Raw genomic sequence first — 14,584 nt, forward strand, 5'->3', positions numbered from 1 at the left:
GGCACTCATTCCTAATGGTTAAAATAAGGGTTACGTTTAGGCACTCATTCCTAATGGTTAAAATAAGGGTTAAGAACACACAACCTTCTGGACGAGAGTAATGGGATTATGCCTGTTCACCACCCCTGTCCATGAAGCCCTAGAGAAACACAAGCCTACTGGATGATAATAGCGCTCACTGATACCCCAAGTTGACAGTTTGAAGGCATTTTCTGACGTCCAATTTTGAGATGATTCTTAAACGACCTGGCTGCACACATACACAGACATGACCCTGCCAATGAACACGTGTAGGTACACACACACACAGCGAGGCAGCAGGGATTTCTTTAAAACTTTCGTCAAGCCAAGCCAAATATTCCGAGGGGCTTATTTCTCTTTGACTGCTGATGTAACAGAGGCAAGGTCACTGTCGGATTTGAAAAACAGGCAAAAAGCACTCAGCAATTACTGTCAGATTGCATGTGAATGAAGGACTAAGCTCAGGCTGTCCTAGGTCAATTTAAAAGCAGCAGTGATGCACAGTGTGTGTGTGCATAGGTGTGTGTATGTGTGCGTGTGTGTGTTCACCTGCATGTATATGCATTCGTGCATGTGAGTGTGTGTGTCTGTGTGTGTCAGTGTGCATGTGTCTGTATGTGTGTGTGTGACAGTGAGAGAGAGCAAGAGAGAAAGAGAGCAAGAGAGAGACAGACTTTCCAGTATTCAGAGGTCCAGGGACTTGATGAAGAGGGAAGGACGAGACCAACAGTAGCTCAGCACTCAGTCCATCCTCTCTTATCCCCTCCTTGATGAAGAGGGATGGACGAGACCAACAGTAGCTCAACACTCAGTCCATCCTCTCTTATCCCCTCCTTGATGAAGAGGGAAGGACGAGACCAACAGTAGCTCAGCACTCAGTCCATCCTCTCTTATCCCCTCCTTGATGAAGAGGGAAGGACGAGACCAGCAGTAGCTCAGCACTCAGTCCATCCTCTCTTATCCCCTCCTTGATGAAGAGGGAAGGATGAGACCAGCAGTAGCTCAGCACTCAGTCCATCCTCTCTTATCTCCTCCTCGATGAAGAGGGAAGGACGAGACCAACAGTAGCTCAGCACTCAGTCCATCCTCTCTTAACCCCTCCTTGATGAAGAGGGAAGGACGAGACCAGCAGTAGCTCAGCACTCAGTCCATCCTCTCTTATCTCCTCCTCGATGAAGAGGGAAGGACGAGACCAACAGTAGCTCAGCACTCAGTCCATCCTCTCTTATCCCCTCCTTGATGAAGAGGGAAGGACGAGACCAGCAGTAGCTCAGCACTCAGTCCATCCTCTCTTATCCCCTCCTTGATGAAGAGGGAAGGACGAGACCAGCATTAGCTGAGCACTCAGTCCATCCTCTCTTATCTCCTCCTCGATAAAGAGGGAAAAAGGAGACCAGCAGTAGCTCAGCACTCAGTCCATCCTCTCTTGTCCCCTCCTTGATGAAGACGGATGGATGAGACAAGCAGTAGCTCAGCACTCAGTCCATCCTCTTTTATCCCCTCCTTGATGAAGAGGGAAGGACGAGACCAGCAGTAGCTGAGCACTCAGTCCATCCTCTCTTATCTCCTCCTCGATGAAGAGGGATGGACGAGACCAGCAGTATTTCAGCACTCAGTCCATCCTCTCTTATCCCCTCCTTGATGAAGAGGGAAGGACCAGACCAGCAGTAGCTGAGCACTCAGTCCATCCTCTCTTATCTCCTCCTCGATAAAGAGGGAAAGAGGAGACCAGCAGTAGCTCAGCACTCAGTCCATCCTCTCTTATCCCCTCCTTGATGAAGAGGGAAGGACCAGACCAGCAGTAGCTGAGCACTCAGTCCATCCTCTCTTATCTCCTCCTCGATAAAGAGGGAAAGAGGAGACCAACAGTAGCTCAGCACTCAGTCCATCCTCTCTTATCCCCTCCTTGATGAAGAGGGAAGGACCAGACCAGCAGTAGCTGAGCATTCAGTCCATCCTCTCTTATCTCCTCCTCGATAAAGCGGGAAGGAGGAGACCAGCACTAGCTCAGCACTCAGTCCATCCTCTCTTATCTCCTCCTCGATAAAGCGGGAAGGAGGAGACCAGCACTAGCTCAGCACTCAGTCCATCCTCTCTTATCTCCTCCTCGATAAAGTGGGACGGAGGAGACCAGCACTAGCTCAGCACTCAGTCCATCCTCTCTTATCTCCTCCTCGATAAAGCGGGAAGGAGGAGACCAGCACTAGCTCAGCACTCAGTCCATCCTCTCTTATCTCCTCCTCGATAAAGCGGGAAGGAGGAGACCAGCACTAGCTCAGCACTCAGTCCATCCTCTCTTATCTCCTCCTCGATAAAGCGGGAAGGAGGAGACCAGCACTAGCTCAGCACTCAGTCCATCCTCTCTTATCTCCTCCTCGATAAAGCGGGAAGGAGGAGACCAGCAGTAGCTCTGCACTCAGTCCATCCTCTCTTATCTCCTCCTCGATAAAGCGGGAAGGAGGAGACCAGCAGTAGCTCTGCACTCAGTCCATCCTCTCTTATCTCCTCCTCGATAAAGCGGGAAGGAGGAGACCAGCAGTAGCTCAGCACTCAGTCCATCCTCTCTTATCTCCTCCTCGATAAAGAGGGAAAGAGGAGACCAACAGTAGCTCAGCACTCAGTCCATCCTCTCTTATCCCCTCCTTGATGAAGAGGGAAGGACCAGACCAGCAGTAGCTGAGCATTCAGTCCATCCTCTCTTATCTCCTCCTCGATAAAGCGGGAAGGAGGAGACCAGCACTAGCTCAGCACTCAGTCCATCCTCTCTTATCTCCTCCTCGATAAAGCGGGAAGGAGGAGACCAGCACTCTCAGCACTCAGTCCATCCTCTCTTATCTCCTCCTCGATAAAGCGGGAAGGAGGAGACCAGCAGTAGCTCTGCACTCAGTCCATCCTCTCTTATCTCCTCCTCGATAAAGCGGGAAGGAGGAGACCAGCAGTAGCTCTGCACTCAGTCCATCCTCTCTTATCTCCTCCTCGATAAAGCGGGAAGGAGGAGACCAGCAGTAGCTCAGCACTCAGTCCATCCTCTCTTATCTCCTCCTCGATAAAGCGGGAAGGAGGAGACCAGCACTAGCTCAGCACTCAGTCCATCCTCTCTTATCTCCCCCTGCACATTTTTTTCCTAACATTCTCAGGACCATTTCAACAGTTTGACATCACTGTCTGTTTCTAGTGATCATGCTGGATATAAAATGTCTCTTTAATCATTTGTATTTGGTTTGACAAACCACTTGACCAAATTATACAAATATGTAAATATAGGGCCTATAACTCTTGACCTCTGTATCCTCAGCCAGGTTACTCGTCATCAAAGGCAATATTCGACGTTCGCCCAGGACCCCAGGATATCAGGAGATGCTATCCAAATCAGCCACAAGGGGCAACAGTGAATGCTATTACCTTCAGGTATACTTGCTAGGTGTTTTGTGGATGGGGATGGTGGATGGGTGTAAACTATGAACTCCTATCCCAAACATTAACCCTTAAATTGGGAAGGGTGTTTAAAACGTCGAAAGCAATTTTCCATCCTGTATTGGACTAATACAGTATATGTTATCTTACCTTAACTATTCGAAATGAATGCCTAAACTTATCTGTCGAAATCATGAGATCATGTTGGTATCATAGTGTGTTTGTGACTCACAGTGTCTGATCCTGAAAGGGAGAGAGAAATGGTTCCACCCGTACAGCATTAGTGTTTTATATCCCCTGAGAAAACAACCATGTTTTACTTTTTATGGCTGCTGTCCCTGTACAGGGATCAACATCAGGGGAAATTTCAGTGTGACAAGTAATAGTGCTCGATAAAACTCAAACTTTCATTAAAACACACATGCAGGGTACGCAATTAAAGCTACTCACGTTGTGAATCTAGCCAACATGTCAGATTTTTAAAATGCTTTTCGGCGAAAGCTGTTCGGAGAAGCTATTATCTGATAGCATGCAACCCACCGAAATACACAAAGGGGACGTAAACAAAATAATTTGCGTAGCCGGCGCTACACAAAACACAGAAATAAAATATAAAACATTCATTGTGTGTCAGTGTGCATGTGTCTGTATGTGTGTGTGTGACAGAGAGAGAGAGCAAGAGATAAAACATTCATTACCTTTGACGAGCTTCTTTGTTGGCACTCCTATATGTCCCATAAACATCACAATTGGGTCTTTTTTTATTAAATTGGTCCATGTACACCCAAAATGTCCATTTATGAAGACCGTCTGATCCAGGGAAAAAACTCTGTTTCAAAGCGCAACGTCATTTTTTTAAATTAAAAAAGTTGCCTATAAACTTTGACAAAACACTTCAAACTACTTTTGTAATCCAACTTTAGGTATTCGTAAACGTTAATAATCGATCAAATTGATCACGGAGCGATCTGTATTCAATAGCAGCAAGTCAACAAATCATGGACGATTTTCTCTCTTCCATAACTTTCTCTTGTGTACTCGATGACAGGAAGTGCCTATTTCTCATTTCACCAAGGATTAACTTCAACCCAATTCCCAACACTGGCGACATCATGCGGAAGCTGTAGGAACTGGAAACTGGGCCGTATCTATTTTCTCTTGCCATAGACAATTCAGAGACTGGCGGAGTGATATTTTTTGTGTTTTTTGTGAACAGATTTCCTTGGGGTTTTGCCTGCTACAGATGTTCTGTTATAGTCACAGATATGATTTAACCAGTTTTAGAAACTTCGGAGTGTTTTCTATCCACACATACTAATCATATGCATATACTAGATTCCTGGCATGAGTAGCAGGACGTTGAAATTTTGCACGATTTTTAACAAAAAGCTGAAAGAATTCACACGCTCTTTAAGCGGTTTAAAGAGGCGATGTACACACAAACACACACATACAGAAACACAGACACACATTCACACACAGACCCAATGGCGAAGATGGCTGCCATTTTACAATCTCCTAACCAATAGTGCTATTGTTTGTTTTTCATGTCATTTGTAACTTATTTTGTACATGATGTTTCTGCTACCGTGTGTTATGACCGGAAAAAAGGTTTTAGATATCAGGAAAGCGATTACTCACCCCGTACTGGAGAAATAGTCTTTCTTCAAAGAGTCAGAAAAGAAGGATTTAATTCAGATGCCCGACAAGGCCTTATCCCCGTCATTCTCAGGAGAAAGAGACGGACAAACTATGATCACGTATATCCTACCAACGGGACATTAAATACTGTAATATCTTGTGTTTCAAAGAGTCATGGCTGAACGACAACATGAATAGCATAGAGCTGACGGGTTTGAAGCTTTTTTGGGAAGATAGGACAGTGGACTCTGGTACGACAAGGGGTGGCAGTCTATGTATACTTGTAAACAAGAGCTGGTGCATGAAATGTAACTTTTTAGGGATAGGGGGCAGTATTCGGGAAGTTTGGATGGCTGAGGTAACCAAAGTAAACTGCCTGTTACTCAGGCCCAGAAGCTAGGATATGCTTATGCATGGTAGTATTGGATGGAAAACACACAGTTTCTAAAACTGTTAAAAGAACGTCTGTGAGTATAACATAACTGATTTGGTAGGCGAAACCCGAGGACAATACATCCAGGAAAATTATTTTATGAGGTCGTTCGACTTTCCTGTGCCTTTCTATGGGAAGGCTGAATTATTATGACCCAGATTGCAGTTCCAATGCGTTCCACTAGATGTCAACAGTCTTTAGTAATAGTCGTATTCTTTCTAAGTGTCACTGGTGGACTCTAGTCCTTTGGTGCGCGTGAATGAGAGCGCACTCCTCATTGTTTTCTCCGGTATTGGAAACAGCTCATTCTGTCTTAAATTTTATCAATTATTTAAATATTAGGGTACCTGAGGTTGGATTAGAAATGTTGTTTGAAATGTTTGGACCAAGTTTACAGGTAACTTTTACATTCCTTTGTAGGCATGTTGGGCGAGTTGGAACAGGTGTTTTTCTGAATCAAATGCGCCAAATAAACAGACATTTTTGGGATATAAAGAAGGACTTTATTGAACAAAACAACCATTCATTGTGTAACTGGGACATTTGGGATTGCAAAAATATGAAGATCTTCAAAGGTAAGTGATTTATTTTATCGCTATTTATGACTTTCATAATGCATCTGCTTGGTTGGAAAATTATGACATTGAGTAGTACACCACATCAGCAACAGGCTTCATCAATAAGGGCATCGCCCCCACAGTGACCATACATACATAACGCAACCAGAAGCCATGGATTACAGGCAACATCCACACTGAGCTGAAGGGTAGAGTTGCCACTTTCAAGGAAACCGGAAGCTTATAAGAAATCCCGCTATGAACCTCAGATAAACCATCAAGCATGCAAAACATCAATACAGGACTAAGATTGAATGGTACTACACCGGTTCCAACGCTCGTTGGATGTGACAGGGCTTGCAAATTATTACTGACTATAAAGGGAAGCACAGCTGCGAGCTGCCCAGTGACACAAGCATACCTTATGAGCTAAATTGCTTATTTGCTCGCTTAGTGGCAACTAACACTGAAACATGCATGAGAGCATCAGCTGTTGCAGACGATGTGAGTAAGACCTTTAAACAGGTCAACATCCACAAGGCCGCAGGGCCAGACAGATTACCAGGACTTGTACTCCGAGCATGCGCTGACCAACTGGCAGGTGTCTTCACTGACCTTTTCAACCTGTCCCTGACTGAGTCTGTAAAACCAACTTGTTTCAAGTAGAACACCATAGTCCCTGTGCCGAAGAACACTAAGGTAACCTACCTAAATGACTACCAACCCGTAGCACTCACCTCTGTAGCCATGAAGTGCTTTGAAAGGCTGTTCATGGCTCACATCAACAACATTATCCCAGAAACCCGAGACCCACTCTAATTTGCATACCGTCCCAACAGATTCACAGATGATGCAATCTCTATTGCACTCAACACTGCCCTTTCCCACCTGGATAAAAAGAACACCTACACTGTCATTCAAAAGTTTGGGGTCACTCAGAAATGTCCTTGTTTTTGAAAGAAAGCACGTTTTTAGTCCATTAAAATAACATTAAATTGATCTGAAATACAGTGTAGACATGGTTAATGTTGTAAATGACTATTGTAGCTAGAAACGGCTGATTTTAATGGCATATCTACATAGGCGTATAGAGGCCCTGTCAAGGTTTTCCTCCTCTTCGTCTGAAGAGGAGAGGCGAGAAGGATCGGAGGACCAATATGTGGCATCGAAAGTGTACATGGTTCTTTTAATAAGAAATACTCAACATGAACACAACTGATACAAAAACAATTAACGTGAAACGAACGACCAAAAGAGTACCGTGTGGTGAAAACACAGAAACGGAAACAATCACCCACAAACAAACAGTGAAACCCAGGCTACCTAAGTATGATTCTGAATCAGAGACAACTAATGACACCTGCCTCTGATTGAGAACCATACTAGGCCGAAACATAGAAATCCCAAAATCATAGAAAAACAAACATAGACTGCCCACCCCAACTCACGCCCTGACCATCCTAAATGATGACAAACCAAATTAAATAAAGGTCAGAACGTGACAGGCCCATTATCAGCAACCATCACTCCTGTGTTCCAATGGCACGTTGTGTTAGCTAATCCAAGTTTATAATTTTAGAAGGCTAATTGATCATCTTGCAATTATGTTAGCAGAGTTGCAAACTGTGTTCTGATTAAATAATAAATAAAACTGGTCTTTAGACTATTTGAGTACCTGGAGCAACATCATTTGTGGGTTTGATGACAGGTCAGTATCTTCTGAAACTTGTCAATCTCTTATTTTTCTGAGAAATGAAGACTATTTCATGGGAGGAATTGCCAAGAAAGGAAGATCTCGTACAATGCTGTGTACTGCTCCCTTCACAGAACAATGCAAACTGGCCCTAACCAGAATAGGAAGAGGAGTGAGAGGCCCCGGTGCACAACTGAGCAAGAGTACATTAGAGTGTCTAGCTATAGAAACAGATGCCTCACAAGTCATCAACTGGCAGCTTCCTTAAGTAGTACATGTAAAACACCAGTCTCAACGTCAACAGTTGAAAAGGCGACTCTGGGATGCTGGCCTACAGAGGGTAGTGCGTACAGCCCAGTACATCACTGGGACCAAGTTTCCTGCCATCCAGGACCTCTATATCAGGCGATGTTAGAGGAAGGCCCTAAATATTGTCAAAGACTCCAGCTGCCCTAGTCATATACTGTCCTCTCTGCTAACGCACAGCAAGCGGTACCATAGTACCAAGTCTCGGTACAAAAGGCTTCTTTACAGGTTCTACACCCCAACCATAAAACTCCTGAACAGCTAATCAAAGGGCTACCCAGACCCCTCTTTTACACTGCTGCTACTCTCTGGTTATTATCTATGCATAGTCACTTTAACTCTACCTACCAGAAATATTATCTAATGTATCTCAACTAACCGGTGCCCTCTCACATTGACTCTGTACTGGTACACCCTGTGTATAGTCTTGCTAATGTTATTTTACTGCAGCTATTTAATTATTTGAGACTTACATTTTAACTTTCTATTTTTTACTGAATACTTATTTTTTCTTAAAAACGTCTTAAAGCATTGTTGGTTAACGGCTTGTAAGTTTCACTGTAAGTTTATTCAGCACATGTGGCAAATACATTTTGAATTGATTTGAACTAAAAAGTAATAAGTACTACTTAACTTAAACTTAATGTTTGGGGTGTCTGTACTCTACTTTCCTATTCATAACTTTGACTACTTTCACATTTACTTTACTACTTTCCTCAATAAAAAAAACATACTTTTTACTCCATACATTTTCTCTGGCACCCAAAAGTTCTCTTCAAATTCTGAATGCTTAGCAGGAAAAGCAAATAGTCAAATTCACACACTAATTAGGAGAACATCCCAGGTCATCCCTACTGCCTCTAATCTGGTGGACTCACTAAACAGAAATTCTTCATTTGTAAATTATGTCCGAGAGTTGGAGTATGCCCCTGGCTATCCGCAAATTAAAAAAAAACAAGAAAATTGTGCGGTCTGCTTTGTATAATATAAGGATTTTAAATTATTCATACTTTTTATTCATACTTTTATTCAAGTATTATTTTACTGGGTTACTTTCACTTTTACTTGAGTCATTTTGTTTGATAATTGGGTTCGTCTTCCACCACTGGACGGACACACACACACACACACACACACACACACACACACACACACACACACACACACACACACACACACACACACACACACACACACACACACACACACACACACGTCTGACATTAAGAAAATGACTTAAAAAGATGACGTATTCTACACATTCTGTAGAGCGCTTCCTGAAGCGTGTTTAAAGGTTATCAGTGCTCGGGGTAACTGATTCGTAAAAAACACTCCCCGACTCAGTGTGGTTTTCCTGAGGTTTCGGAGATGTAAGCCCAGAATGGTTGTTTCTGTACCTCGCTCCGGATACAAGCATTTTGATCCTAGATTTACTGCATCCTCTCAGCTGGAACAGTGAAGAGGGAAATGTGACAGGGAGATGGAAGTGAAGGGAATCTTGAGGCATTCTGTCTGGGTGCTCAGCGGGAAAATATGGAATAAAATATTTAGATACGGGAATCTGTAATATTAGCTTCTTAAATGTTATTATGACACAGTTATAAAGTTATTTCATTTGATCAGAACACTTTATAAAATGGCTTTTGCACATTACTTTAGTACTGTACCATACCACACATCTAAATAAAAGCTTGTCAGTCTAACAGTCACATTTGGTATTTGTTGAGCCTCACTCAAGTGAGCGAGGGTCTAGCTTATGTCTCCCCTCAAATTCTCTGTGACACTAGGCCTCTCACGTTTCTCGATTCTCTCTGTTTTCAGACCTCCGGTGATGCTGCAGTTATCCACACACACACACACACTTCTCTCCATGTAAGCCCCTCCAGTATATTTCCATCTCCTAACATCACTTGTTTTAAAAGCTGAATTGATCTCATAGTGACTCTGGGAGGCTTAACTTCAGGGACACTTGAGCTCTGAGTTTTCAGCAAAGGTCAGGTTTTGAATATGGTACTGTATCTTAGCCCCGACACACACACACACAAAATACATACATACACATCTAATGCTTTCACACTCTTACTTTCACACACACACACACACACACACACCTTGACAAGCCTCCCCCACCGTCATACCCCCCCCCAGGGGAATTGAACTTATCCCAGAGGCTGCTCCAAGACTCTTGGGTTATTGTCACAGTCGTGTATTTTCCCCCTCAAGCCGATACCATGACGGCACTCAAAGCTCAAGACAGGAAACCACATATCCTGAGGCAGCATGTAATTTACCTGGGGATTTTAACAAAGCAAATTTGAAGAAAACACTACATAAGTTCTATCAACACATTGACTGTAGTACTCGCACAGCAAAGACTCTAGACCACTGCTACTCCAACTTCTGGGTTGCGTACCATGCCCAGGCTCATTAGCATAACGCAACGTTAACGATTTCTGAAAATCGCAAATAAAATGAAAATAATGCGCCTGCTCTCAAGCTTAGCCTTTTCTTAACAACACTGTCATCTCAGATTTTCAAAATATGCTTTTGAACCATAGCAATTCACTAATTTGTGTAAGAGTATGCTAAGCTAGCTTAGCATTTTGAGTAGCATTTAGCACGCAACATTTACACAAAAACCAGATAACCAAATAAATAAAATCATTTACCTTTGAAGAGCTTCGGATGTTTTCAATGAGGAGACTCTCAGTTACATAGCAAATGTTCAGTTTTTCCTGAAAGAATCTTTGTGTAGGAGAAATCGCTCCGTTTTGTACATCACATTTGGCTACCGAAACGAACCGAAAATTCAGTCACCAACAACGTCAAACTTTTTCCGAATTAACTCCATAATATCAACCGAAACATGGCAAACGTTGTTTGGAATCAATCCTCAAGGTGTTTTTTCACATATCTCTTCATTGATATGCAGTTCGTGGAAGCCTGCTTCCCCTCAGAATCGCATGGAAAAATACCAGCAGCTGAAAAAGACGCACCAATTTCGACGGAGGACACCGGGCGGACACCTGGAAAATGTAGTCTCTTATGGTCAATCTTCCAATGATATGCCTACAAATACGTCACAATGCTGCAGACACCTAGGGGAAACGACAGAAAGGGCAGGCTCATTCCTCTCGCATTCACAGCCATATAAGGAGACAATGGAAAACGGAGCCTCAAAAATCCTGCTGGTTTCCTGGATGCCGTTTCATCTTGGTTTTGCCTGTAGCTCCCGCTCTAGGGCACGCACAGAGAATATCTTTGCAGTTCTGGAAACGTCAGAGTGTTTCCTTTCCAATGCTATCAATTATATGCATAGTCGAGCATCTTTTTGTGACAAAATATCTTGTTTAAAACGGGAACGTTTTTCATCCAAAAATGAAATAGCGCCCCCAGAGTTTCAAGAGGTTAACAAAAGGCTAAGCTTGTGAGTGAATATATTTCTTTCATTTCATTTGCGATTTTCATGAATAGTTTATTAACGTTGCATTATGGTAATGAGCTTGAGGCTATGATTACGCTCCCGGATACGGGATTGCTTGACGCAAGAAGTTAACTTCCTGACTGATGTCTTGAGATGTTGCTTCAATATATCCACATAGTTTTATTTCCTCACGATGCCATCTATTTTGTGAAGTGCACCAGTCCCTCCTGCAGAAAAGCACCCACACAAATGATACTGCCACCCTCGTGCTTCACGGTTGGGGTGGTGTTCTTCAGCTTGCAAGCCACCCCTTTTTCCTCCAAACACAACGATGGTCGTCATGGCCAAGCAGTTCTATTTTTGTTTCATCAGACAAGAGGACATTTCTCCAAAAAGTACAATCTTTGTCCACATGTGCAGTTGCAAACCATAGTCTGGCTTTTTACGGTGGTTTTGGAGAAGTGGCATCTTCCTTGCTGAGTGGCCTTTCAGGTTATGTCGATATAGGACTTGTTTTAATGTGAATATAGATACTTTTGAATCTGTTTCCTCAAGCATATTGTATACTATTGTTTGAGATGAACGTGGTACCTTCAGGCGTTTGGAAATTGCTCTCAAGGATAAACCAGACTTGTGTAGGTCTTCAATTTTGTTTCTGAGGTCCTGGCTGACATTCTTTTGATTTTCCCATGATGTGAAGCAACGAGGCACTGAGTTTAAAAATACACCTTAAAATACATCCACAGGTACACCTCCAATTGACTCAAATTATGTCAATTAGCCTATCAGAAGCTTCTAAAGCCATGACATAATTGTCTGGAATTTCCCAAGCTTTTTAAAGGCACTGTCAACTTAGTGTATGACCCACTGGAAATGTGGTACAGTGAATTAATGTCTGTCTGTAAACAATTGTTGGAAACATGACTTGTGTCATGCACAAGGTAAATGTCTTAACGGACTTTCCAAATTATAATTTGTTAACAAGAAATTTGTGGAGTGATTGAAAAATGAGTTTCAATGACTCCAACCTAAGTGTATGTAAACTTCCGACTTCAAATGTAGACATGGAATTGCTGGTCACTTTAATAGTGGAACACTAGTCACTTTAATAATGTTCTCATACTGCTTTTGTTTTGGTTTTCTTCAGCTGAAGGAGAGGAGGACCAAAATGCAGTGTGGTTAGTGTTCAACATCTTTAATATAGACAATAAAGGACAACACTACAAAATACAAAACAACAAATGTGAAAACCGAAACAGTCCTATCTGGTGCAATGATGCAAAGACAGAGACAACCACCCACAAAGTACGTACCCACAGAATATGGCTGCCTAAATATGATTCCCATTCAGAGACAACGATAGACAGCTGCCTCTAATTGAGAACCAGTCTAGGCAACCATAGACATACAATATACCTAGAAAGGAAACAGCCCCATAAACATACAAAAAACCCTAGACCAGGCTAAACACATAAATCCCCCATGTCACACCCTGACCTAACCAAAATAATAAAGAAAACAAAGATAACTAAGCCAGGGCGTGACAGCTTTACTCATTTCATATGTATATACTGTATTATATTCTACCATATTTGCTTCAATACCTCTCCGACATTGCACGTCCTAATATTTATATATTTCTTATTTCATCTCCTTCTTTTACTTTTTTGATTTGTGTGTTTAGATGTGAATTGTTAGATGTTACTGTACTGATGGAGCTAGGAACACAAGCATTTCTCTGCACCCGCAGATACATCTGCTGTTACCAATAACATTTGATTTGATTTGACAAGCCACTGATGCATCTCCTACCCAGAGTAAGTGATCCCCCCCATTCAGGACTGATGGACCAAAGAGAGAGGAGATAAAGACACATCATTAACAAACACTCACACACACACACACACACACACACACACACAATAATTAACACATACACCTGTAAAAACACACTGGAGCAGCGTGTCGATTCTCTTCCATAACAGATATCACACTAACTCATGCTCCATCACACACGCACACATTCACACACACACACACACACACACACACACACACACACACACACACACACACACACACACACACACACACACACACACACATAAACACACAAACCTGTAAACACACACACACACCTGTAAACACACGCAGAAGCAGCATATAGTTTCTATTCCGAATCAGATATCACACTAACTCATGCTCCATCACACACGCACACATTCACACGCACACACACACACACACACACACACACACACACACACACACACACACACACACACACACACACACACACACACACACACACACACACACACACACACATAAACACACAAACCTGTAAACACACACACACACCTGTAAACACACGCAGAAGCAGCATATAGTTTCTATTCCGAATCAGATATCACACTAACTCATGCTCCATCACACACACGTACTAGAACAGGATGAGAATGGAAGCATCAGTGAAAGAGCGTGCTGGTACATGTTGAGGGCTGTTTTTGAGGGATGAAAACGGTGTCCAAGGTCAATGACTTCTGGTGCTTTATGTCATGTCAAATTACACACACAGGTATACACACACAGGTATACAAACACAGGCATACACACACAGGTATACACACACAGGTATACACACACACAGGTATACACACACACATACACACACACAGGTATACACACACATACACACACAGGTATACACACAGGTATGCACACACAGGTATACACACAAAGGTATACACACACAGCTTTACACACAGGTATACACATAGGTACACACAGAGGTATACACACACAGGTATACACACACACACAGGTACACACACACAGGTTTACACACACAGGTATACACAAACAGGTATACACACACAGGTACACACACACACACATGTACACACACACAGGTATACACACACAGTATACACACACAGGTACACACACAGGTATACACACACAGGTATACACAAACAGGTATACACACACAGGTATACACAAACAGGTACACACACACAGGTATACACACACACACAGGTACACACACACAGGTACACACACACAGGTACACACACACAGGTATACACACACAC

The sequence above is a fragment of the Oncorhynchus masou genome, chromosome 13, assembly GCF_036934945.1.
Source record: "Oncorhynchus masou masou isolate Uvic2021 chromosome 13, UVic_Omas_1.1, whole genome shotgun sequence".
Classification (NCBI taxonomy): domain Eukaryota; kingdom Metazoa; phylum Chordata; class Actinopteri; order Salmoniformes; family Salmonidae; genus Oncorhynchus; species Oncorhynchus masou.